General features: G+C 41.5%; 2 pseudogenes; both read left to right on the forward strand.

Moving 5' to 3' along the window:
- The first annotated feature begins 7,397 nt into the window (after positions 1-7,397).
- On the forward strand, positions 7,398-19,266 carry LOC102244119 (annotated as a pseudogene).
- Positions 19,267-26,888: 7,622 nt separating this feature from the next.
- LOC102241018 lies at positions 26,889-27,044 on the forward strand (annotated as a pseudogene).
- The last annotated feature ends 511 nt before the right edge of the window (positions 27,045-27,555 follow it).

Raw genomic sequence — 27,555 nt, forward strand, 5'->3', positions numbered from 1 at the left:
AGATGGGAGAGCTGGGATTCGAACCCAGGCCCTGTCCCTTCCCACGCCTGTCCCTTCACAGGCAGCAAAGTTCTGCCTCTGCATATGGTGAGCGCATAGACTGCAGAGCCTGCCAGTGCTGTTGAACTGTGAGTTTCTAAGAATGTTAAGCTAACAGTAATGTCCAGGTGACCACGGAAAAAGCTGAAGGCGAGGCCAAACCAACCACTCCCAGCAACGCCCATGGAGACCATCTTCCAAATCTCCTTGTTGGCCTCCGTGGGTTGGTGCCTTTGCCTCACTTTCCCTTCCTCCAGCCATAAAATGAAGATGATACTGTTTACATATCTTCACAGCTCTGCAGTGAAACTTAATTAGTTCATGTTTACTGTGTCCTTTGAAGATGAAAAGCTCCGTGTAAGAGCTAAGGGTCATTATTTCACATTTCTTGATTTTATTTGACAGGCCTAGAGCTCTACATTCTACAAGACTCTTCTTTTCCTCTATTTCCTGCTTTTTCTAACCTGCTCCAGACCAGGTACTAGTGGGATTTCTTGAGCTTTCCTAACCGTAAATGGTTTGAAGGACCTAATTGCTGGCCAGGATTGATGGGAGGGAGGGAGAGGAGGAAAGAAACATGTCTAAACAGAAACTTCAAGCATTCCAAGATCTGCCCCTCAACCCGGAATTCTGTGGCTCTCCCAGTGTTGGCTTCGACCTCTGGCTTGTTGCATTGTTCATTTATAGCCTCAGAGCTCCTGGCCCTTCAACTTTCCCTCACCATCCCAATGAATGTGAGATGTGGGAAGAAGGTGGAAATCTGTTTTTTGTTTTGTTTTGTTTTAATGCATATTTGGCAGTTTTAACACTACTTGACAGAAGCATTAAATGTTGTGAAATCTCTGCTCTTTAAAATCCTCCTCCTCACCCTTTGCAAGAGACAGTGAGTGATATACAATGAAAGGGAGAGTAGTTTTGGGTTCTAGAGAAGTAGAATTAAATGCTGCTTTCAAGATAATGATTAAAAGTTTACTGTCCTTAACTAATTTAACAAAAACATTGAAATTAGGTAAAGCAACTCCTCTTTCCAGAAATAAAAATAAAAACTATGTTTAATTTTAAGCCTTGAAAGTCTTGCTTGCCATTCTGGCCAGCCTTCTGCCTCAATTCCTTTAAGCGAATAACTCCTTGGTGTTCAAGCTGTCCCTTGGCTGAGTTGAAAAATTGGGGCAGTTAGTCTTTGGTATTCAAGGGTCCAGGTATATGCTCTTCCATTGAGCTCTGTCGCTCCACTCCTGTTAGGCACAAACAGCGTTGTCCCAGCTATTTTCTATTTGTTCCTTCGTCCCTCTCCCTCTCCCCTCCCCCATTTCCACCCTTCCCCAATCTGCATGGGTGGGAAGAGAGAGGGGAGCAGGAGCGGTATCTTGAGGTCTGAGAGTGGCCACCAGGCAACACCACAAAGAGGTCAAGAAGTCAAGGGCTGAAATGACATATGAATTGCATTGTGAGCCTAGATCTACCAAGAAAAGGAAGGATTTCATTTTTCCAGGCAGTTTTATACATAAAAATATGTCTATTATATGTACTTATATATGTACTAGAGGCCTGGTGCATGAAATTCATGCACAGGGAGGGTCCCTAGACCTGGCCGGTGATCAGGGCCGACTGGGGCCTTCTGGCTGCTGGCCGGGGCCTTCCTTTGCTCTGCACCGCCCCCTGGTGGTCAGCACCTATCATAGTGAGCGATCGAATTCCTGGTCTCCTGGTCCAACTCCCGAGGGGACACTTTGCATATTAGCCTTTTATATATATAGACTAGAGGCCCGATGCATGAAATTTGTACAAGAGTAGGCCTTCCTTCCCCCAGCTGCCAGCACCGGCTTCCCTCTGGCACCCAGGACCCAGGCTTCCCTCTAGCCACCGGCAGGCACCCAGGACCCCGCCTTCCCTCACAGCCCTGGCTTTGTCCAGAAGGTCATCCAGAAGGACATCGGGAAGGACATCCAGTCTAATTAGCATATTACACTTTTATTATTATAGATATGTAGTTATATATTTGTAGGTATATTCAAAAGGATAAATTGAGTGTTCTGTGTGGGTAACCTGTGCATATGGCCTAAACTGGAGCCAGAGCCAGAAGACTGACAAAGTTTTAACTGACCTGCTCCCTGACAAATAAGCCTGGTTCTCCTCGGGTTTTGGAAAGTAACTCTGTCATATTTTTTTTTTATTTTGAGGGAGAATAATGGGTGGCTTGACTGGAGCAAGAGACATCTACGAGAAAGAGAAGATAAAAAGGACAATGATGTTAGCAGCATTATACTCAGCTAGGATCCATTCCTGGAACTTCCCTACTGGTTTCCTTGAGATCCACCGCACAGCAAATTCCTCTCTGGGAACTTCCTCATGTGATGGCCTGAGCATGTGCCTAGCAGACTTTGAACTCCAGGCGGCTGCTCAGAATCACTTTCCAAGTCTGTTTCGGTCCTCTCAGGTAGGGCACAGGAAGTTGCACTGTGCCAAGCCCCACCTCCCCTGATGATTCCAATACATGCTAAAATCTGAGAATCGCTGCTAACAGGAAGCTGCAATTGTGACTTTTGAAAATGATGGCCGTTTTTTAATTCAGATTTAAATTTCAGTTATTTATGAGTTTACATTGACACCATTTAAAAGAATGGTAATTTCTTTTTAGCCTGGGAGGAGGGCCAATCAGGATCCCAGATCAGGTAGCAGTAAGTGGTGATAGGATCCCATTCCTTCAGCAATTAGAGAGGTGGACATAGGGGATGGCCCCTCAACCCAGCCTCCAGCCCATTTAATCTGTTGTTTCTGTTTTTATGTCAATTAAACCAAAGTTGTGGAACAAAAATGTTCAGCCTGTTCTTAGTTGTGAGCTAGAGTACAGCCACAGCTAATATCATAAATAAACAGGGAGACAGCGAGGCCCAAAGGCTCATTCACCACTCAAGTCAGTTGGGAGAACTTGAGGGTTCACAAAGAAGGATGATGAAAGCATTATCCTGGCACAATACTCTGAAAAAGCACCAGAAAATGTATATGCTCTTACAACCATGGTTTCTGAAGGGAAAGCCAGTGCCTTCTGAGGTAGAAAATTCAAACCAGGGGCATGTTACTTGATCAGACATCTCTCCATTGTTAGGCTCATTACGGGGAGAAATATTGCTGATAAAATGAAGGACAGAAGGAGGGAGCAGAGAAAGTCTTTTCTAAAGGAGTTGAAAGAAACTCCAAAGTGAGAAAAGAGAAAGAGAATAAAGATTAGGGAAAATGAGAAAAAAGGAGGAAAATCTGGTTGCTTTGAGATTTTTTAAAATTTTTTTTTGGTTTTGACATGCATCACTGTCAGCAATTGTCTAGAAAGTACTGTGATCTATGTTTTAATTAAATAATCTCCCATCATTTTTTCCTTTGGATATAAGAAAACAATCCTAAGCCATCTGACTGAATTGTAAGCATCTTCCTGCATCCTGTATATCTGATGGTTTAAACTGAAAATCTGGGTCACGAAGGAAACATTTTAGAAAGGAGTCCCCTGATGCACTAAACACGTTTCTACTGAGACATTCCCTCTCCTGGGCTCTCTGGGGGGATGGGAGACAGTGACTGCAAACATGGAATTTACAGCTACAACCTTGAAGATAAATTTATATTACTCTAGGGAGCAGCCCAGTATTTGGCAGGAGCCTATAGGATTAATGGCACTTTTCTAGGGCTAGAGGAAGTGCCAGCAGAGGCTACTGATCCTGGAAATGACCTTGTGTTCTATGATGGGAATTCACCATTTGGAATGTACTTGAACATTTCTTGACAAAAATTACAGTGGTACCAACTGCTTTTACTGTTATTTTGTGCCTTGAGAAGCAGTAGTTGGAAGCACAGTGCTTACACAGGCCATGCTGAAAACACATTTGCGTAAGCAGGCCATGACTCAGAGTATACAAGACTGCAGGAAACTGGTGAACATGGGCTCAGTCTGCAAGCGCAGCAAATCTACATCTATGAATCAGTTCAGCTTCCCCCATCCTCCCTATCTGATACCCAGGTGCAGAAATGATAGGGAAAATCCCATGATTGTGCTAAGAATCCTAAGCCATCTAAAGCACAGGGCACTCACATCCTTACTTTGTAAATTCTAAAATAGGCCAAATCAAGATTATAGGCATTCCTAGCTTTTCCTCTTTCTGCCCCCCATGTTTTCACTTATCTTTTAGATCAGTATATCAAGATCTAGTTATATGTATAGACAACTGCATATAGCCACCATAGGTAGGTAGGCACCGTAAGAATCTCTGTAGAACGCAGTGGGGTCTCTGATCTCAGGGAAGTTTAGGATGTACTGCAGAAGTCAAGAAGTAAACGAGAGAAAAGGCAAGATGGAATATATAACCCAAGAGACATCTCCAGGTGGTGAGCAAATGTGTTACTATGACTCCAGAGGAATTACAGATCAAAGTGAAGTGAACTGCAGGGCTCTCAAGTTTCCAGAACAAGATGTGACTTGAAAAACCTTGAAAAGGAAGTACGATTTAGCAGTTAGAGGAGAAGAGAGCTTAGGCGATAGGTACAGAGTGAGCAGAGGAATACGAGGAGGTCAAGCTTTTATCCTTCCTTCCCTTTACCCAAATTCTGAGTTACCAAGGATGGTCTGAAAATAGTGGAAAAGCAACGTTGGGGGAGGTGCTGTCCTGACTGGGGAATAGCATTTATTTGCCTTGTGTTCTCAAAAGTCCTTGTGAGTCTGTGTTACTCATTGTAGATTCTGAATTACTGAATGCTTTGTGGCTCTGGCCTGAATGTCCGCCAAGGAAAGCACTAACTCCATATTTTGGAGCCGGAATTAATTCTTATGCAGGATATCAGGTAGCTATGACTGAAAATAACAGAAAACACAGCTCGAAATGGCTTAAATAATGAAGAACTGAATTCTCTCATGTAACAAGAAGTGCACAGGTTGGGCATATTCTCCAGATTAGTTAATGCCGTGACTGGACAACATCATCAAAACCTAAGTTTTCTCCAATTTTCCTCTCTCCCATCCTGGGAGCACGGGACTTTTTTCTTCAGAACACCAGCTCTAGAATTAGATGCCTTGGGTTTCAATCCCAACTCAGTCACTTACTAAATAATCGTACTTGAACAAGTGATGTTACCATTTTAAGCCTCAGTTTCCTCATAGGATTAAATAACATACAGTAGGTAAAGCATGTGGTGGCATTTAGTAAGTGCTCAATAAATGCAGGCAATTGCTATCTACAGTATAGCAGCACATTTTTTAAAATAAACAGATTTGAAATAGAGTAGCATTTTTATGTACTTCATAGATAGTTTATAGTTCATTAGGCTTCTCTATAATAAATATGTAAAGTGTATTTTATAGGAACTTGGAGCATACTTATTATTTTTAAAGTATTAAAATTTATATGTGGAGCTTTGCCTTATAATTTATTGCTGGTTGTACTGTGAATCAGGAAGTCAACCCCAAATTACAACTTCATTCCTGCAGGAAAGTACAATCTGCCATATAATGATCTATTTTCGCATGTGTTTCTAGGAATGCTTCACCATGGAAAGTTAGGTGGCCTCTGCCTCCTTGGTTCTCCCACACAGCACAGCCTGTAGAAGGTACTCCTTTTTATTTACTGAAGCTGGCTTTGTTATGAGTGTAAAGATTAACAGAAATCTAAGTCAGTTTCTTCTTGTGCTCAGAGTCTGTTAATTAATAATTCAGTCCACTGTCCACCAGGTGTGCTGGGCCTGGTTCTGCCAGTTTGGAAGTCTCTCTTCTCAGGTCTCCCTGACTCCAGCTGGCTGGCTGGCTGGACAATCAGCAGTCCTCTGACACGTTGCTGCCTTCCTCATTCATATCCAGAATGCTAAGCTCCTTTTGGCCCAGTCAGTTTTCTGGGAAAAGTTTCCAAAATCAATCTCTGATGTCTCTATTGGCTCTGGCACCTGCCATTGACTCAGGTAGTGGCAAACAGGGTTAGACTCTCCCAAGCTTTCCATCTTCCTGTTGCACAGCCAGGGTCACCTGAGGCTCCAGACTAACTCTCCAGCTGGGAGCACAGGGTATTCTGGGCAGAATTCTTCGCCAGTGGGCCTGTGCTGGGCCTGGCCCTCGAGAGTCAAGAAGGAGTCCAGTTCCCCATGCTCTGAGGTTTTGATTTTTAAATGCAGGTTTGTTTTATGAACTCAGATCTAAAAATATAAAATAAATGTGTGGCTTCTTTTTTCCAAGATATTTTGCTGTCATTAATTCCCTCAGAGCCACAAAGCAGTCCCCCAGAAGCCTCGTGTTCTTCCATCAGTTTTAAGGGGACTGTACTCTAAACATCCTCGCTTTACCTTATTGTGATCTGTAAGCGTGAATTACTTTAACCAATTTATATCTTGAATTCATTTATATTGCAGCTGCTCTCTTGTCCTTATTCTTCATGATTTTGTGCAAGTTCATTAGGGTCCCCTCTTCTTGCCTTAGATTTCCATACTAGAATCCTGGACTTTCTATAACAGTATTCATATGGCTGGTTCTGCATTCCCTTCATTATTTTAGGTGCCCATCTGCCTCAGGATCTACACCTGCTTGTTTATCTTACATCTTTTACATACCATTTCTCTCTTAACAGGCAAAACAATGCCCTTTATGAAGATAAATGCACAGTGTTTTATATATGTTGAAAATTTCCAAACTCTGACAACTAGTCTCCTAATTCCATTGTTCCATAGTTTTTTAGGAAATTCAGAAACAGATTTGCTTGTATAAAAAAATGAATATGTTTTTAATAGGATTCAGAAAATGTAAAATCCTAGACCTTTTTTTATAATACATCATCTGTATATTGCATTGTGTGTTTACCACTCAAGTCAAATCTCCTTCCATCACCATATATTTGACTCTCTCTACCCTTTACTACCTCCCTCACCCCTTCTCTCTGGTAACCAACATACTGTTGTCTGAGACTATGAGTTCTTGTTTGTTTGTCTTATTTATTCATTTGTTGTTTTTCAGTTTCATAACCCCACATATGACTGAAAATATATAGTATGGTCTTTTTCTGTCTGACTTATTTCACTTAGCATGATATTCTCAAGACCCATCCATGTTGTCACAAGAAATCATAGTCCTTGATATTCCCTTTTTATAATTGTATTAAAATATCACATAAAGAAAATATTTGTAAATTAAATAACTGATACAAAGAACTCCTGAAACTCAACAACACAAAAACAAATAATACAATTTTAAAAATTGGCAAAAAGCTTGAATAGACATTTCTCCAAAGATGATATATGAATGGCCAACAAGTATCTGAAAAGATGCTCAATACCATTGATCATTAGGAAAATGCAAATAAAAAAACACAATGATATATCATCTTACACCAATTAGAATGGCTATCACACAGAAAACATCAAGTGTTGATGAGGATATGGAGAAACTAGAACTCTTGTGCAATGTTGGTAGGAATGGAAAATGATGCAACCGCTATGGAGAACAGTATGGTCATTCCTCAAAAAATTAAAAATAGAATTACCATATGATGCAGCAATTTCACTTTTGAAAAACCAGGATCTCAAAGCAATATTTTCACACCCAAGTTCATAAAAGCACTATTTACAATAGCTAACAGGTGAAGCAACCCAAGTGTCCATTGACAGATAAATGGATAAACAAGGGGTATGTATAGATAATGGAACTTCGTTCAGCCTTAAAAAGGAAGGAAATTCTGACACGTGCTATGACATGGATGGACCCTGAGGACACTATGTTAAGTGAAATAAGCCAGTAACAGAAAGACAAATACCATATGATTCTACTATATGAAATATCTAGAATAGTCAAATTTATAGAAACAAAAAGTAGAATGGTGGTTACCAGGGGCTGGAAGGAGGGGGAAATAGGGAATTATTGTTTAATAGGTACAGAGTTACAGTTTGCAAGATGAAAATGTTCTGGACATCAGTGGCACAACAATGTGAACATAGTTATTGCCATTAAACTGTTCATATGATTCTACTATATGAAATATCTAGAATAGTCAAATTTATAGAAACAAAAAGTAGAATGGTGGTTACCAGGGGCTGGAAGGAGGGGGAAATAGGGAATTATTGTTTAATAGGTACAGAGTTACAGTTTGCAAGATGAAAATGTTCTGGACATCAGTGGCACAACAATGTGAACATAGTTATTGCCATTAAACTGTCCACTTAGAAATGGATAAGATGGTAAATTTTATGTTATGCTTTTACCACAATAAAAAATTAATATTTATATTGCACATATCTGCTGTACAGTAGTCCCCCTTATCCATGGGGGATACATTCCAAGACCCTCAGTGGATGCCTGAAAGTACAGGTAGTACTGAACTCTCTATATCAGTGATGGCGAACCTATGACACGCGTGTCAGAGGTGACACGCGAACGCATTTTTTTGGTTGATTTTTCTTTGTTAAATGGCATTTAAATATATAAAATAAATATCAAAAATATAAGTCTTTGTTTTACTATGGTTGCAAATATCAAAAAATTTCTATATGTGACACGGCACCAGAGTTAAGTTAGGGTTTTTCAAAATGCTGACACGCCGAGCTCAAAAGGTTCGCCATCACTGCTCTATATACTATTTTTTCCTCTACACATATACCTATGATAAAGTTTAATTTATAAATTAGGCAGGGTAAGAAATTACCAACAATAACTAATAATAAAATAGAACATTTATAACAATATACTATAATAGAAGTTATGCAAATGTATCATTGTTAGGTAAAATAAGGGTTACTTGAACACAAGCACTACGATGCCAGGACAGTCATCTGATATGTTACTAAGTGGCTAAGGGCGGGGAGTGTACACAGCATGGATGTGCTGGACAAAGGGATGATTCACATCCTGGGCAGGATGCGGTGGTACAGTAGGAGATTTTTTTCATGCTATTCAGAATGGTACACAATTTAAACCATGAATTGTTTATTTCTGGAATTTTCTATTTAATATTTTTTAGACCTGATTGACTAAGGGTACAAGAAATGGAGATAAGGGGGTGACTACTGTTTATAGTATGCATTAATTTTTTTCCTAGAAATGTCATGTTTCAGCAAAGGTCATATCTTTACTTACCCTGCTTTACAGCCAAATGAAGTGGCCCTCCACTCCTAACCAGTACTTGACCAGAACAGGCATAAGATAAAATACCAACACCCAAAAGTAGCTAAGTTACTGACCATGTGGCACTAAATAGATATTTTTATTGAATCCTTCTTATGTGGCTTGGACTATGCTGGTGGGGAATTATAAGAATACTTCCCTCTTTTTTCTTAGAGCAGAGGAAAATGGGTTTGGCCAAGTCAGACTATAGTTCCAGAGGGGGACTGAGTGGTTGCCTCTGTGGTGCGTGGTTTTCACAATGGCCTCTCCTTAGTGTACAAGACGCCAGTGGCAATGCACTTGTGCCATGTGGGGAAGCACGGACTTGGTTGGAAGGTCTGTGAGGAGGATTCTCCGAAAGGTCGGGGGCCTCTGAGGGGACCTTGCTGAAGGCGGCAGCCCCTACCTTGACTTTTCCAAACAAGTCCGATCCCCCGGGGTGTTTTGCTGGAATCTCTATGTTTAGTCTTCAAAGACCTGACCTTGTAGAAGCATATACTTTCTCAAGAATACTCGCCCTGCTGATTGTATCTAAAGGTTAATTTGAGTTCAAGCTGTTGTTACTATAAGAAGCCAACAAGGCAGGCGAACAAGACTGCTTTTACTACTGAAGTAAAAGAGTCCCTTAGCCCTCTCTTTCACAGAAACCTGTGTCGGAGTAATCTGTTCATCCGTCGCTCAGGGTCTGCTGGTCAGCCCCCGCAGCGCCATACTTGCCAGCCTGTTGTATGGGCTACATGACTCTATGGCCAACCCCTGGGGAAGGGGAGGAAGGCTATTTCCTGCCCGCAGAGAACTTCAAAACAGGGATGGAGGTAGAGCAGGTGCATGGGGCAGGAAAGGTCTCCTTCGCAGAGAGAAGCCACAGGAGCAGACACATGGAAGTGTGGAGCACTGGGTGGTATTTAATGAACACAGGAGGACCAGGCATGAATTCCAAAGGATGAGTGACAGAAATGAACACATCTTCGTCCTTTTTGTACCCCCAGTTGTTGACAATACATTCTGTTAACCTGAATAAGTTTCAAGAACTTGAAAGCATTTAGATGTGTGTGTCTTGGGCTGAAGAGGAAAGAGTTGGGAGGGTTTACATATACACATCCACATACATATACACACAAAAGGAAAGATCATTATCTTGAGAAAAATCTAAACACTGTCGCCTACCAAGCTGACTCATCTGGCGAGATGTCTGTCCGTAATTACTTGTCCCAGTCACATTCATAGTCACTGTAGGAGTTTCATCTAAGGCAGTCACTGTAGGACACTAAGATCATTTTTTTAACAGGAATTTTAGGTCACTTAAGGCCAAGCAGTAAGTATTTCAATTAAACAAAAGACATTACAACAATGTCAAAAAGCTCCTACCGTATTAAGCTACAATGGAAACATCAAGAGCAAATGTTAAGGGTTAGGATGGCAAAGGAGTTTGCTTTCTAGGAGAGCTGAGGGAAACAATTGTCTCTATTCCCTGACCATTTGGACCCAGAAGAACACGTGCCAGGAAAAGGCCCAGAGGGCAGAAGGTGAGAGCCAAATGGAAAAGTATACAAGAGACAAGCAGCTATGCGCGCCGACGCCCCTCCTGACTCCCCAATGACTGCTTGAGCTGGATGTGGCAGACTCCTGCTTTCTAGGGGCTCTGCAACAGGACTGCCTGGTTCAAGGGGCCCTGGGGCTCCAGATGACTTTACAGACCTTGAAGAACTCTGTGTGTGTGTGGGTGTGTGTGTGTGTGTGTGTGTGTGTGTGTTGGTGCCAGAGCTAGCAGAGTGGGCGCTGTCCTGACTCATGGAATCTTTGCCACTCACCATTTCTCAAACCACTAATACGTGCTCAGAAGCAGTTGTAACACCCATTCCACACTTCAGGAGGAAGCACTGATCTAAAAGTAAGGGAGATAGCCCTGGACAGTGTTGTTCAGTGGATAGAGCCCCCAGACTGAAGGGTATAAGGGTTCGATTCTGGTCAAGGGCAGGTACCTTTTTTGTTAACCCTCGCCCAAGGATATTTCTTCCACTGATTTTTAGACAGAGTGGAAGGGAGGGGGAGAGACAGAGAGAGAAATATTGATATGAGAGAGATAAATCGATTGGTTACCTCCTGCATGCATGCAGGCACCCCAACCAGGGCTGCATGCACTCGAGATATGTGCCCTTGATTGATACTCGAACCTGGAACTCTTCAGTAAGCGGGCTGACACTCTAACCACACCACTGAGCACACTGGCTAGGAATCCTTTTTTTTAAATACTCACCTGAGGACATGTTTTCATTGATGGAGAGGGAGAGGGAGAGGGAGAGGGAAAAGGAGAGGGAGAGGGAGAGGGAGAGGGAGAGGGAGAGGGAGAGAGAGAGAGAGAGAGAGAGAGAGAGAAACATCGATCGGTTGCCTCCCTTATGCACCCTGAACAGGTATGGGACCCACAACCTGGTTGTGTGCCCTGACCAGGACCACAGTCCAACCAACTGAGCCACCCAGCCAGGGTACAGAATAACTTCTTAAAAATAAGATCAACCCCACCTTTTATCTCTCCTACTACTGGCTCTCCCAGCTGATAATCTGATAAAAATCCTTTAAGAGACCCAGCTTGTTCCAGCCTAGCTAGCCACTTCTGTTTTTCACATCAGGTATGTTAAACTTTATCTTAAATTGAGAAAATTCAGATTGAGATTAAGTGATAGAATTCCTTCTTGCAATGCCTCATTCTGGCTTCTTTTGTGACTTTTGTGAACCTCACAGCTTTCATTGCAGCGCAACTGCTGCAAGATTTTAGACTTTTGAGGGTGTTGCATAGGGATGTTTGGACTTGGAGAAACTTACAATAGTTTGCATGGGCATGCTCCCAGTTGTTCTTTGTTCAAAGAACTAGAAGCCTATTTGTGCAATTTGAGTGAGAAAGCAAAGATGGAATCATTTATAATTGTTCTTATTGCTTTTGATCACATAGTAAATATAGCAAAATAACAGGGTATTGACAAGACATTATTGTCTTATAAGTGCCTAAGTTCTTTAAAGGCAATGTCTGTCTCTGATTCATTTTTAGCATCTTGCAAGGCTAGTTCTATATCTTACAAATAGTAAATTATCAAAAAATGTTTATGAATTAAGTGAAAATAAGAAAAAATAAACCCCAGTATTCCAAGGTTGTTAGCTATTAGCCAACAGTGCCCGAGGCAGAAGGAACTCTCTCACTGGCGTATTATCATCATAAGCTTGCCTATTTGCTTTTCAACATTAGAAGAAAAGATCTGCTAATCAGAGTTTTGCCTGTATCTGAAAGAAGTTATAGATTTTGTCATTTATTCTGGATTGACTGCTGCATTCAGCAAGCTGTTTTGAAAAGCTAGTTGCATTTATCAACCTGGGAAGAAAAGGAGGCATTATGTTCTAGCCTTTGGGAGTAAAGATCTACTGATCTCTTGACCCAGCAGCAGTGGTCCAGGAATTTTGAGCTGCCTTGCCTGGAGCAGTAATGGGTTTGCATCCATCCAGCTACATTCCCGCACTCACACATCTGCCCCATCACCATTGTGCTGACGGTTAGTTAAAAGCATTTTTTGAGGCAATAGCTGGACTTTGGGGTACACTCTGGACAATTAGATAAATCAACATAATTGGTCTATCTGACAATTGAACCTGCTCTCATGACCTCACCAACATCATGTTCTGTATATAAATATGCATCATGTTCCTACTTTTCTCCCTCCCTCCCTTCCTTCCACAAATAGGGTTGAGCCAGACACTGTGTTAGTCACTGTGACTACAGGGGGAGCAAGAAACCCCAAATTCCTACCTTCATGGAATTTATATTGTCTCATAGAAAGAGAAACAATAAAGAAGGTAAGTAAATTACATTTATAGCAGATCAGATGATGATGAGAAAAGTAGAGGAGGGGGTCATGGATTCCTGGAGGGGACATGGCGGCATTAAACAGTGTGTTCTAGTAGGATCTCACTGAGCAGACATTTAAGCAAAGAACTGAAAAAGGTAAAAAGCTGGCCCCAAAGCAGAGTCCTTTGTATCAAAAGGAAATGGCCCTTGGGAATAAATGGCAGGCCCTCCTTACTTGGCTGTATGGTGATCAGTGAGTCAAGTATGCATCAAGAAGTATTCAATGATTTATCTTTGGCAAAAAAGACAAAAAACAGACATCTGAATATTCCCCACCTCCCCCTGACTTCATCCTCAAAGACAATGGTGAAGAATGTACACTCTGACTCTCCATGGAAAGAGAATTTCTGAAACAATGAGGTGAGATGACTCCTATAGTCATGGGTCTGAAGCTGAATGACCCTCCCCCTTACACAGCACCCAGATAAAACTCAAGGGTGGAGTTCCACTTCTTCATACAGGAAAGAATCTCATTGGGCCTGATGCACAAGTATCTAAACAAGTTTTCAAATTTTCAATCAATAAAAGGGAAGGGTGGAGAGGGAAAAAGAGAGAGAACTTGAGCAGAATTTACAGAGAAGAATGGACGTTTTTGTTGAGCAAGTCCAGATACACCCATGGCAACCAGAAGCTGTCAGGATAACCCCATAGGTGAGGTCCATGTTTGCCTGCATGGGTCGAATGTGCAGGTGTTAGCCAGCGAGCCCCTCTAGGAGAAGGAAGGCATCCATACCTCTGCTGCTATCAACATTTTCATATTTAACAGCATTGGTGAGTGGCTGCTATAAAATAGATTCTGTGAGAAATGCTAGAAATGCAAACATAAGTAACACACAGCTCTTGGCAGGTTTATATGAGCTCGCCCACCACGAGTTGATCTGATTCCCAGCCAAACGACACTGAATACCACTAACTAGCATTCTTTGGTTTAGAACTCTTGGCTCTATATAATCACAAATTAGGATAATAGTGGGAAATATAATGTCTGTGTCAGATACATATATAAAAAAACAACTCAAACATAACTTGAATAGAAGGTGGAATCCAAAATAAATGGGGTTTTACATCTCATGAATAACACAGGGCAAGAAAGCCTTTCTTATATGTTTCCTTGACATGAACATGAGTCGTATGAGGAATATTTTAAGTTAATATGTGAATGTCCTGCTGAGTTATCCATCTTCAGTAGGGAAGAGAGATGATAATCACATGCTCTGGAACAATATCCTTCCGGCCCCAACAACTATCAATCATTTACGAAGCTACATTTCCCAACAAGAGTCAGATTCAAGTCTTGCAACCAAAAACACTGCCAAAAAATGAGGCCAATGCCTTTTGCCACTTTTACACACATGCCACATAACATTCATGGCCCTGGGAAAGGAAAAAAGTTTTCCCTATGCCTCATAGGTTATCTGCCTGGGGCCCTGTAAATGAGATGGTTAGAAGGCTGATTACTAAGAGAAAAACAAACACAAGTTTATTAACATGTGCAGCCATGCATACACACAGAATACTTAGTGATGAGTAACTCGGAGGTGGTTAGATCTTGTGTTTATATACCATCTTAATGAAAGAACAAGAAAGTTTTAGAGAAATGACAAGGCAAAGGAAAAAGACTTTGTTTATAGGGTGGCAATTTGAGGGGGGTAAGTACAGTAGAGGGTCAAAAGTAGGTTTACAGTTGTTCATATGAAAAATAATACAATAACTAATAAATAATAATACAAGAATAAACTCTGTTTCGCATAATTGCAACTGTAACCCTACTTTTGCCCTAGTAGAGTTTGTTTTGTACATTCCTCAGGTGCTATCTCTGGGCTGATAAGAGTCTAGAGTTATCTCTGGTGATTAACTCCTATCTTTCTTGGTAGAGAGGGATGGGGAGATACCTTTACAAATTTAGGTCCTGCATTTTTAGGCAAGAAGGAAAAGACAGAGAACTTTTCTTCTATTTGCTTCTTCTCAGTTGCTTTCAGTTCAAAATAATCTTTATGCTAAAGTGGCGTATTTTGGGTTGGCATATTCTGATACTCTGCACCTCACGACACACGCATTCTAGTTATGACCCTATGGCTAACAAAGTGTTTTTCCTGCCTCCACAAAAATTTCACCCCATTTGTAGATGTATTTCTGAGGTCTAGGTTTCCAATCTTTGAAAACAACACAAAACAAAAACATCATGCTGCCTAACTTTTCACCAGACCGATGAGTTGCAGGATCTGTGCCCATTCTCCTAGCTATAGTCAGGTCTTGATTATTGCACTAAGTGAAGTATATCTATGGGTAACTTTAAATGACAGGTTTAAAATGATATTTACTTTAAAATGGAATAGCACTTAGTGATAGAACTAGCTGATATTCTAGTAATAAATTCTACTTGAATTTACTTCAAAGATAATAGTGAATGTTTACTAGGAAGATCTGATTCCAAAATTACTTAGTTTCCCGGGCACCCTTGACCAACCCTTTCCAGTTCTCTATCCCATGTTTTCTCACTGAAGGTTGGGTTTGCTTTCCCTGAGACTTTCCGACAGTAAAAAGGATGACGAAGTATTTGGGTATCAGGACAATATAAATAGAAGGAAGTTAGATATTGACCAGCCGAACAGCTGCCAGAACCAATATAGAGTAACAATAAAAAATTTTGATAGATTAACAGAAAAGAAAGGAAAGAACGTTTTCAAGATTTGTTCTGGTTTTAGTAGAAAGCGCTACGCAAACAGATTATCGGAAAGTGCCTTGCCTTTTATTAGCTGTCTGACTTGAGCAAGCTACTTAAGCTCTCTGATCTTCAGTGATTTTCGTTCTGTAAAATGGGAAGAATAAGCCTCACTCTTCCATATTGTGAGAATTAGACATATCTTTAAAACACCTTGTTCAAGACTGACAGCTGTCAGAGGGGAGGAGGATTGGAGGGCTGGGTGAAAACGGTGAAAGAATTAAGCAAAGAAAAAGAAATACCTCATAGACACAGAAGATAATAGCATCGTGATGACCAGAGGGAAAGGGGTGGGAGGAGGTAGAAGAAGGTAAAGGGGGGACAAATGGTGGTGGAAAGAGACTTGACTTAGGGTGGTGGACACACAATGCAATACACAGATGATGTATTATAGAATTGTACACCTGAAATCTATGCAATTTTATTAACCAATGTCACCCCCTAAATTCAAGAAAAAATTTTAAAAAACCTTGTTCAGTGACAATTCATGGTTAACTCCAGAACAGTGTCCAGCATTTGGTATTTAATAGTTATTGAATGAATGGCAGCTACAACAACAACAATAATAATATAGAGAACTTTGTAAAAAGAAAAGTAGGAATATATAAAATAAAATTATCAGATTTTTAGGTAATGTATTACTACATTTTATGCAATTCTGAAATAGTCCGAGTCACCAATATTTGGGCCAAGGGACACCAAAAGACAAACAGCTCCATTTTGGTACTGAGAGGATTAATTCCACACTCTGAAAGAGAAACATCTTATCCAAAACTGTGGTGTTTTCTGAAAGAATTGGAATTTTTAAAAGAATTCCAGGAAACCAGAGGCCTCAAGGTAGTGAATCATAGAGAAAGGAATCACCATTTTCTGACCAGAGGTGGATTCTCTAATGTTAAGAAAAGGTCAGAGACTTTCCATTACCTTAACTTAAACTGACCTCTTCTGAGGACAAAGCCAAGTATGACTCAGGGAAACCCTGGAGGCTTGGCCAGTGAGAAAGTGTCTCTTCCTGCCATTGACAGAGATTTCTTATATGGGCTTAAACTTGTGGCCGTTTCACTCTGCTCTGGATCTCCTTCCTGAAAGAAATTATTCTTTGGCCTTTTCTTTATTTCAATCTTAATTTCATGTGGGAATTTACTACTTCCTTTCCTAAGATTTATGTGACCAGAAGTAGTATACATACAAATACATGCATATACTACTGTGTGTGCAGGAGCATGTTTTGGTCTCTTGCTCTTTCCATTGAATAGCAAAGCACCGTGACCTTTTTCCTCACGTTTCTTCTGGAATTGGGGTGACCCTCAGCCCAGTACAAAGTACCATGAACTTGTCTTTGTCTATTCTCTGAGTGTAATCCCTGAGCTTTCTCGTGACAAAAATAGCAAGTCCAGAGATCTGTTTTCCCTCTGCATGAAGCATTCGAAGGTCCACAGTGCACAGGAGTGACTTGAGGAGGAGGATCAAGCTAACACCACAGTCTGTGGCACAGGGGCCTTGGCTGATGATGAAAGCTCATCTTGGAGAGTTGCAGCCAAAAGGCAGACCTAGGGAAAGTAATTTATTCTTGTGGTAGCCAAGGGGCCTGGAGGCTTGACCCTGTGGGTCAGTATTACTCACAGGAGAGGGACTTTCAATCAAACTAGCCTGGACCTGCCTGCTGAGAGTCCTTTTGCTTCTCTATTGCCTCATAGAGCTAAGGTTTCACAAGTTCTGGCTCCTGAGAAGCAGTGTGGTAAAGGCTGAGAGGTCTGCAGTGAGAGGCGTCTCAGAACACTTGTGTTGAGTCCTCTGGGACAACACCAGAAGGTGAAGAGGTGCCCACATCCTCAAAGCCACCTCCAGGGCAGTGCTAGAGCACTATCCTCTACACCTATCGCTTCTACTGATGCAAAGTCAATCCTTCCACAACGGTGTTTATGGGGAAAGGCCATCTCCAGCACCTTGTGCCATTCCAAGACCCTCGTGCCCTAAAATTCCTGATCCTGACGATCTCTTAGTGATCAAATTCTTTCTGTTCATGTTCAGAGTCCCTTCTCAGACTGCAACATGGCCCTAGGAGTGGTTGGCCAAGACGTTTCCATCTTTTCCTGCAGTGATGTCCTCACAACATTTAAAGACACTTAAAACATCCAAGTTCTGGTTACACTCCTCTCCCAGAATAATGGCCAGATTGCCCCACACTTACAGGACTCATTAAGGTCAGTAAAGTCACTTAAGTGACTCTTCCCAGAACAAGAAAAACCTTTTCAAAGTGATATTGCCCACCAGGACAACGGAGTCTATTCACACCATACTTATGTAAGGGAGGAGACCACTTATGTGTTTCTTCCTCTACCAACAATGACCCCCTTCACTGCATTTTCTGCCCTACACTCATTATACACTGAAACAGCTGCCAACTTCTGTTTAGGGTACCCACAACAGATGCCCAATGCTTTGTTGGTTTACTTCACACTGGCAGCCTGTGTGTTGGCTTCTCAAGTCTGTATATTAAGTGCAAAGCTAAATGCACCCATGTCTTTGCCTTCAATCAGTAAAAATGACAGCATGTTTAAATATATGAACACACAATGTTGACATATCCCACTGGCAAAATCTGAAATGTAGTTTTTGCCTTTGCTCAGTAAAGCTGCCTGAAAACCATGATCTTAACCATATTTGATAGAATATACTTCAGAGGTAGGGGGAAATATATGAGCTGAAGAGTTAATGTCATGATACACTTATACCTAAGTTCCATAATGCTAAGAAAACCACAATCACATTTTGATAGAGAGTAGGGAATTATGGTGGAATCCCACCATAATACGACAAGTGGGGGTCCAAAAAGGTGTACTATAGACTGGGTAACATGGGCAGTTTCATTACTTGCATTACTACAAGGTAAATAAAATGACTTAGTTCCCCACCCCCATCTTCTCCCCCTCCCCCAAAGCACCACTTACCACAACTCCCTCCCTTCAGCTCTGGGCTCCTGCTAAGCCAGATGCCTCTGTTGACTCCTTCCGGCAGCCATCATCATCATCATCATCATCATCATCATCTACCGGAACTCATTAGCCAGGATGAGGTGTTCTCCCGTATCTACAAGTCTAGGAGATTGCAGACAGGCTGTGCCTGGAGGTAGAGGGGAAGATGGTCAGTAGGACAGAGGATGACAATGATGACTTGTTTATTGGTGGAAATGCCTCTGCTGAAGGCCCTGAGGGTGAAAGTACGGAAAGAACAGTAATCACTGGAGTTGGTACTATCATGAACCATCATTTATAGGAGACCAACTTCACAAAAGAAGCCTATAAGGAGCACATCAGAGATTACATGAAATCAAAAGGGACATGGAGTCCAGAGACCAGAAGAGGAAAGTCTTTTATGACAGGGGCTGCAGAACAAATCCAGCACATCCTTGATAATTTCAAAAACTACCAGGTCTGGATTGGTGAAAACATGAATCCAGATGACCCTGTATTGATTTTCTTTAAGGATGGTTAGAAATGGGAAAATGTTAACAAGTTTGGCAAATTTGGGTCCATCACCTGTCATCATACCTGGCTGCCACACGCCAGGACTAGGACAAGTGGGACTAATAGCATCTTGAGCTCTTCATTTATTTTGATCTTGATTTCTTTGGAGCACAGGCATTTTTTTAATAGCATATTTTTATTGATTTCAGAGAGGAAGGGAGGAGAGAAATAGAACCACCAATGATGAGAATCATTGATTGGCTGCCTCCTGCACATCCCCTACTGGGGATCAAGCCCACAACCCGGGCATGTGCCCTTGACCGGAATCGAACCCAGGACCCTTCTGTCCGCAGGCTGATGCTCTAACCACTGAACCAAATCAGCTAGAGCCAGGCATTGTTTTTAAGGAAAAACATATTTTTTAATCAATAACGAAATTTTTAAAAAAAAGAAAGAAAAAACATATTTTGTAAGTTGTCTAAAAATAAAATGCATTTTAAATAAAAATGTACCTATCCTGCCCACCAGGAGTTATCCTAGGGAATCCTTAGTGTGATCCAAGTCCATCCAGATCTCTGTTGCATTTTGGAGCCACTTGGTGGGAGTTCCTGCTCCCATCCCCCCACTAGCCAAATATAAGTGAGGTCTGATGTTGGCTGGGACTTCCAGGACAGTGAGAGTGACTCCCGGAATCTGCTGCCCTCTGGAAAGCTGTTCCGTCCACCCAACCTGAAAGACTGACCCATGGAACACTGCAGACCTGTGCTCTGGTTTCCTGCTTGCCAGTGGGATTATTCGAGGTTTCCCTATCAAACTTCATGCTCCCCTCCATAGTCTCAGCCCATTTCCCAGAATATAAGAACATTAACCCACTTGCATTTGGAAATTGAGACTGAATGGAGCAGAGGAGCTAATTGGATTGTATGCAAATTTGCATTATCCTGGGGTGTATCGTGGGATTTTACTGTATTGTAGCCCTGTGTGCTCATCTCCCACATCCTAAACTCCTACGTATGACCAGAGGCAAATAAATACTTCACAAATCATTTAGAGCTGCTTTCATTCCACATCCTATGGTAATGCACACGATCCAACAATAAGCCAATAATAGCAGGGCCCAGAATTCATGTCAAGTGTGTCAATCCCATGAATAATAAGTCACATCTTCTGATAGCTGGTGCAAACATTTAAAGAGGAATGGATGGCCCCTGCTCTTCAAAACTCCTAAAATCACATAATATTAAATGAATCGTTTCTTAGAAGCCAAAGACAATTACCAGAAAAACTTTCATGAGGCAAATTTTTGAGCTGTGGCTGGCAGTGAGGGGTTTTGTCTGGAGAGAGATGGCATTACATTACTACAGTAATAATCAGGCACAAAAAATGTCATTTCTGTGCCAGTGGTGAAACTAAACGTCTGGATGTCAATATAAATAGACACCAGGATATGATACAGGAGGTTGAAAATATTGTTGAGATTGTGGGTGTTTTGTTGGCAAAACAAAGACATTGGGCAAGCACATATGTTGTTCCGGTGAGCCACAGGCTGCCAGAAATCAAAGCTCAAGTGTAGGAGTGCATGTTTTCTCTTCAGTGAGGGGGCAAAAAGCACGGGTACTTTCCAAGCTGGTAAACCAAACATTCGTTAGATGGGAACACTGATACATATCAGTACAGGAGCAGTCACAATCTTTTCTCCAGGGACAGGGGAATGGGAAGGGAACTATGTGTTCCAGGGTGGGGAGGAGGCCAATGGAATCCATGCTTATCAGGAACAACCTGCTTAAAGAGATGTTACCGTCCACCCCTAAGAGTGAGATTTTCAACCTCAAGTGAGTTCAGAAATCAGAGATGACTGTAAATACCTAGTGACTTTGTGAGTTGCTGAAAATAATTTTAAATGAAGAAGGTAGTTTTAAAAATAATATCTAAAGGACTTTATCCTCTTCCATTCCTCTGAGCTACATGCTAGGCAGTGAGAGCCAGCAATGAGAACTGGCTCACTGTGCCATTGCAGAGAGCTGTATGTGGAACTTCTATGGACCAGCGTAAGGCTGTGGTGAGGTCTGGATGCCTCTCCTCAGCTCACTCACCTAGCAGGGTTCCCAAAAGGGCAAGTGCAGTAGTTCACAGTCAAGTTGCACTATCATTAGCTGTATGGCTCCCACCTCTGAATTCCCAAAGCAACTTAGGGGAAGACAGTATAGTAGGGATGGTTTGATCTATTTCTCAGTGTACATACTGCCTCCCACCGACCCCACTTCCCCACCTCATGAAGAAGTCTCACTGTTTTATAACAATTAAACATTACCTACAAGTATATGGACAATTCTCACTAACTTACAATTTAAACCATCACTTGAAAGTAATTGTTCACAAAACCTATAAATGAATGGCCTCCTAAGGCCTTCTCAATAGAACCATGACAAAACTTTGTCAAGCTCCCATAGGGGCCTGAAGCCAACCAAGGGTTTCTCTAGTGTCCCCAAGATAACTGGAAAATAAAATAAACGCATGAGTTGCAATAACCAAATCTTAAAATTCTAACTGCATATGAATAAGTAACCCAGTTGGTATAGCCATATTCCAATTTACAAGCTCTTCAAACTATCCTATTCAATCCAGCAAACTTTGCGTGGTTCCTCTAGGTCAGGTGCTATGCTTGATTAACAACAGTATTAAAATAGTCTGTAATATACCTGAAAATATTCTTAAGGTAAGCTATAGCATCTTTTTAAAAATATGTTTTTATTTATTTTAGAGAGAGAGGAAGGGAGAGGGAAAGAGAGATAGAAACATGGATTTGCTGGCTCCTGCAGGCCCCCTACTGGGGATTGATCCTAAAACCCAGGCATGTGCCCTGACCGGGAATCAAACCAGCAATCTCTTGGTGCATGGGACGACGCTCAATCCACTGAACCACACTGGCCAGGAAGCTATAGCATCTTAATATTATGTATCAGCTCAGGGATGATCAAACCACATTCCAGAGGGGCAACTACAGTTCATTCTGTTGTCTGAATCTCAAGATTGACAACCTACCCCCTGCTAATCAGCATCCGGAATGTCAGAAACAAACCTCTGGTGTTTAACACTGTTGACTGGCATGATGAATGTTGAATGTTAGATATCACACATCATTGATGAAACTAATGCAAGGTTATAAATATTTTAGAGACTCTCTCCCTACTGTTGCATAAATAGAAGCAAACAAAGACTTAGCCTTCACCCTTGGAGGTAGAGCTCAAAGCTTGATCCCAAAATGGTCTGAGGTGTACCTGTTGGTTAGGATGATTTTTGGTGGCCTGATGAATGCGACAGGAGTAAAGATTCCTGTTCTGGAATGCAGTGCCGGTCTCTAAGCAGATAAGGTGGATTTCAGGGCACTTAAGATGACAGAAAGCTGGGGTTTCATTGAATTTACAGAACTGTACAGTTCTGGACCCGCTTGCTAGTCAGTGTATGGCTAATAAATGTCTGCATATATTATAGAATTTGGTTTGAGAATTGCTTTCATTATGATCTAGTAACAAGGCTGAGAACTAACTAACTCTCATCCACAGTAGCCAACTTCTCAATGGCTACTGTTATCCTCCAGAAAGAACCTAGGAATTGTGTATGACCACATTGACTTAGATCAATTGCAATGCATTGGCCCTACTTTCAAGGAACCCACAGAGGAGTTTCCACAGGCCTAACTGCCACTCACCAGAGTCTACCAGAGTTCCAACAGACTGACCAGTCAATAGCCAGTGTCCCCATTAAGTCAAGCAATTGATAAAAGATACTGATAGATACAGGGGTGGGGAAAAGTAGGTCTACAGTAGTTTGTATGGAAAAAGACATACAAGTTATGATTATTACAATAGTTTTATAAAGAATGTCACAATTTGCCCGGCTGGCATCGCTCAGTGGTTGAGCCTTGACCTATGGACCAGGAGGCCGGGGTTCGAGTCCGGTCAGGGCACATGCCTGGGTTGTGGGCTTGATCTCCAGTGTGGGGCATGCAGGAGGCAGCCGATCAATGGTTCTTTCTCATCACTGATGTTTCTAGCTCTCTCTCCCTCTCTCTTCCTCTCTGAAATCAAAACATTTTTTTTTAAAAGGTCACAATGCAACTGTAAACCTACTTTTGCCTGCCCCTATATGTTAGTCTATTAAGCTTTCTTTAGTCAATAACCGAATGAAGATAAGTTACTCAGCTTTTCTTTTATGGGTCAGGAACATACATCTTGGAAAAAAACTATATACTTCCGCATTCCCTAAGAGATACTAACTCTTCTTTTAAAAGTTTGTGGAGAGGACAATCTTACAGTTTGTTGTGGGTCCAACATTCAAAGCATCAGAGAGGCTTTTTTTTTTTTTGGTTATCAATATGTCCTCATTGTTTGGTTTTTTTATTGTTTAAAGTATTATATATGTCTCCCTTTTCCCGATTGACACCACCCCTGGCCACTCCCACCCCTCAGGATAAGCCCCACTGCCCCAATGTCCATGTCAATTGGTTCTGCTACACAATTATAAATTGTTCCAATTATATAAAAACTAGAGGCCTGGCGCAAAAAAATTTGTGCGCTTAGGGGGTCCCTCAGCCAGGCCTATGCCCTCTTGCAGTCTGGCACCCCTTGGAAAATGTCCACCTGCTGGCTTAGGCCTGCTCCCTGGCGGATCAGGCCCAAGCTGGCAGTCAGACATCGCTCTGGCAGCCCGGCAGCCCTCGGGGAATGTCATCTGCTGATGGGCACTTAGGCTGTTTCTAAATCTTAGCTATTGTAAATCGTGCTGCTATGAACATAGGGATGCATATATCCTTTCTGATTGGTGTGTCTGGTTTCTTGGGATATACAGAGAGCCTTTCTTGATATCTGCCCTAAACTTTGCTCTTCACAGGTAAAGAAAGAATTCTGAATGGCGAAGGTAAGGATAGAAGGTCTTATATCTCAATGTTCAGTTCTGGGTTTCTCTCTCCTCAAAAGCTTTTGGCCTTTAAGTTGCATTTTTTTCTTTGTCTCTCCCCTGCTCCCCCCCACACACACCCCAACCTTAAAGCTGGGTCACTAAAGTCCCATGATAGGGGCTCTCCTGGCAGTTGTCCTTTGAAATAAATTGCTTGTCGGTATAACTGTTAATAAGGAAACACAAGCCAAAATGTAAGCCTTTTATTACACCAAAAAATGCAGCCTTAATTATAAAAGTGTGAGTAACAGTCCTTTGGCTGACTCGCCCTCTGGCTGAGATTGGCAAGGCATCATGGTCCTGCTACAAGCTGTAATTTACAGAACTGTAAACTTCCCTTCCCTCCATTTCCTCCTCCTTAGCCATCCCATCAACCACCTCAGTTTTTAAATATAAAGCTGTCCTTTTTGGTCATAGTACATGGCTAGTTATAGTAAGACTCTCTTGATACTCAGCCAGACTTTGATGATTTTTTTAAAGGTACCAGTTAAGAATGCCATAAATTAAGAATAGAGAAAAATTCTCTTGCTCCCTTTCCCATAAGTACAAAAATAAAGTTAAGAAGTCTCTTTATTTCCCACCCCCACAAAAGTATATTTTGCTTCAAATAGCTCTTCTTCCTAAAGCTTGAAATCAGTAGCCAATATTTATTCATCATGCATTTTTCTGAACACATGTTCTCTGGTGGGTATCATACTGCAGTGGATTTAAAAAAAGATTGAGCCTGGTTTGTGTGAGTGTCTCTCCAACTGCCAAGTGTGTGAAACTTGGGGACCAGAGAAATGACCACCTGGTAGATCTAAGGACACTCACTGTAAGGCAGACTTCGGCCAGAGCTTCATGTATTATCTGATCTATACTCATGTGTCCTCTTAAGGGGGCCATGATTATGCTTAGTGTCTCTGGGGGTCAATGTAAACTTGGACCCTAGGTCCAACAAGACCTCACAATGTCTGGTTATTACTTTCTCTCCAATACACTGTTATTCGAGTAAATGGTGGTAGGTCTCTGGGAAAAGACTAGAGTAAGCATTACAGTGTATACTTGCCATAATAGGGTGTATACTTGCCAAATTGTGTGTGTGTGTGTGTGTGTGTGTGTGTGTGTGTGTGTGTGTAAAGAACTAGGTTGTAACTCCAGAAAAAAAAATAGATTATGAAAGAAAATATTAACTTACCTGACTCTATATAAAACAATACTGACAGTCATTACATGTAAAACAATAAGTTATTATTTCAGCCAAAGAAAGTGATATAAGTATAATGATAGGGTGAAGGAGTAGACGTTGGGCCAGAGTATTGCCTATGAGCTGCCACTTCAGCTTTCCCTTCAGTAGGCCATTCCAACACTCAGTCAACTCCCTTGTGTGCTGGCTCATCATGAGGAGGTTAAGCCACTTCTGCACATTCATAAGGTTCAGAACAGCCTGGAGAGTCAAAATCTATAGGAGCATCTCCCAGATGTCCTCATCTCATGTGTCAGGGACTCAGGTTTGTCCAACCAGAGCAATGACTACCTTGGTTGAGTTTCCAACCATCTTTGAAGTTTATCCAGTCAGAACATCAAATTCTACACCTGATCTTCAGCCTTTTCTGTGAGTCCATTGCATGAGATGAGGGCTTCTTTGAAAGCTACCAAAGAGACACTCCAGCTTTTACACTTTCTTTTCAATTTGTTGATTGTCCTCAGCTTTTCATTATCAATCTGTAGTTTCACTGCAATTTAGAAAAAAAAATCACCCAATTCTATTATTATTGTATTTTTCATCTCTCCCCCCCCCCACACACACACACACATTTCAAATGCCCGAATCATCTTATTGACCATTGCATTTTCCTCTGCTGACATATCCTGGCTCATTACTTGTGAACACTTTATCCATTGGCCTGCTACCTTGTTCCAGAGCGGTCTGTATACTAACTGGCACTAGGAACTGATTCCTCACTACCAACCAGGGAGTGGGTAAGTAAGCCGGCTCCTACATCCACCATATTGCCTGCTTTCTTGGACCACTTCTGACACTAGGCTGGATTCCCTAGAAAACAGATGTGAGCTTGACTGGGGAATAAAAAGTTTATGGGAAAGAACACTTGTAAAATAAAGGAGATGGGCATAAGATTAGGCAGGATAAGAGGCAGACCACAATACAGATGTGACAAAACTCTGCCAACCCAAAGAGGGCCCTGGAATGGGGCTGCGAGAGGAATCCTGCAGATAGCCAGGGCCTTTTACCATCTTTTCATGTGCTCATAAGCCAGGGTTGCCAGAGGAGAGTATGAGCTCCGCCACCCTGCTTTGCTCAGTCATTCACTATAAGCTTCCCCAAGAAAAGGGTAACCTTGATTTGAATGCTGATCTAGACCCAGAAAGAGTTAACTGCAGTGAGTCTTTTCTTAAAGGAGCTGAGCCATGCTTTGTATCTGCCACTGCCTGGTTCTTATCCTGAGCTTACATTCTGGTGAGGGAAATACATGTAAGCATATGATTGCTATGCAATATGGTATGCAAAACTGTACAGGGGTCAACACAAATTAGCTAAGTAGAGGAGTGAATGGGTGGGATAGAGCGGGAATGAAGGCTCACCCTGGGGTCTTGATCATTTTCTTGTCCCCCTCATTTGGCATCTCAACTTGAACAGTTGAAATAAGGCTCCTCTCCTCTGCCATTGTGGTGTGTGTGGTTGACTTCTTCGCCATGTCTTCTCACAAGACTTTCAGGATCAAGAGATTCCTGGCAACAAAATAAAAGCAGAATCAGCCCATTCCCCAATGGATTCGGATGAAAACTGGTAATACAATCAGGTACAACTGCAAGAGGAGACATTGGAGAGGAACCAAGCTGGGTCTATAAAAAAAAATGCGCATGAGATGGCTCACATATTTATACTGTATCCAGTTGCTTGCACCTTACTATATCACTAAAAGGATCACTACTAGCTAGACAGCTGGGTGTGTCTTATTGGGAAATTATTGAAAGAATGATTTTTCTCTTTGTTAATATTTTTCTGCTGCTGTATAAATATGACATCTTTTTTAAAAATAACAATGGAAATAAAACCATACTGTGTATAACATATGTATTCACAGAGGGTCAATTTATCTTTTAGTCCCTAAATGAAAATAACTAAAGCAATGCTTGGCATCCTCCAACCACAAATGGTGAAGTATTTAGCCAAAGTGAAAACTAATTTGATTTTTCGTGGAGTTATAACAGAAAGCCAAGAAAATGTCTTAGTGCAGAATGCTCTATGCTTAGTCAATTTGAAGAATTTAATAAATTTTCTAACAATCATCAAAAAGGTTTTTACCAAGAGACTATGCTTGGCATGGTCCTTGTAACTGAAAGAAACTTTACTGTGGAA

Source organism: Myotis brandtii, unplaced genomic scaffold, assembly GCF_000412655.1.
Source record: "Myotis brandtii unplaced genomic scaffold, ASM41265v1 scaffold192, whole genome shotgun sequence".
NCBI classification, from domain to species: domain Eukaryota; kingdom Metazoa; phylum Chordata; class Mammalia; order Chiroptera; family Vespertilionidae; genus Myotis; species Myotis brandtii.